The sequence below is a fragment of the Chinchilla lanigera genome, unplaced genomic scaffold (genome assembly GCF_000276665.1).
Source record: "Chinchilla lanigera isolate Chin_1 unplaced genomic scaffold, ChiLan1.0 scaffold00027, whole genome shotgun sequence".
NCBI lineage: Eukaryota > Metazoa > Chordata > Mammalia > Rodentia > Chinchillidae > Chinchilla > Chinchilla lanigera.
Genome location: NW_004955428.1, coordinates 11,388,544 through 11,389,268, shown reverse-complemented (window position 1 = coordinate 11,389,268; position 725 = coordinate 11,388,544).

The following is a 725-nucleotide window of genomic DNA, read 5'->3' as shown; positions in this document are numbered from 1 at the left end:
CGGTACCAGGAATCAAACTCACAACGTTGCACTTGCCAGGCAGGCGCTGTGCCGCTGAGCTAAATCCCCAGCCCCTAATGTGTTTTCTTTACTAACACTCAGCCTTTACTGTTTATGTGAATTACGTGAATGAAAGTTTTGTATCTCATGGAAAGGAAATCTGAAAATGTCTTCACATGATTCAACTGATTTAGAAAACATGAGAATGTCTTGAGAAAAGCACTTGATATAAAAGTCCAACAAAAACTGATGAATAAGACAAATAATTCAGTACCTAAAGAACTGAGTAATGAAAGCTTTCTTCTCATTGGTACCAAATCTATTGTTGTATAGAAAAAAAAAACTAACAGATGTGCATAATAAATACTACATTCAATCTTTGCCAAATGGCTGAGAAGCTATAAACATATGAAATATTAAAAATTAAAATAATAATATTTAAGTTCTTGCCATGAGAAGATGATATAAGTAGAACTATCAGCACTAATATTTCTAAGATTTTTCATCAAGGGACATAAAAAGCAATACTATTTAAAATTAAAAATGAGCCAGGGATATAGCTCAGAGGCACAAGCGCTTGCCTGGCAAACGCAAGGCACGAAGTTCAATTCCCGGTAACATAAATAAATAAATAAATAAATACATGAAAGCTGAGAATTATAACTGTTCATAGTTCAGATTTTAAAAGATAAAACAAGAAGTATCATGATTTTATGGGCAAAATG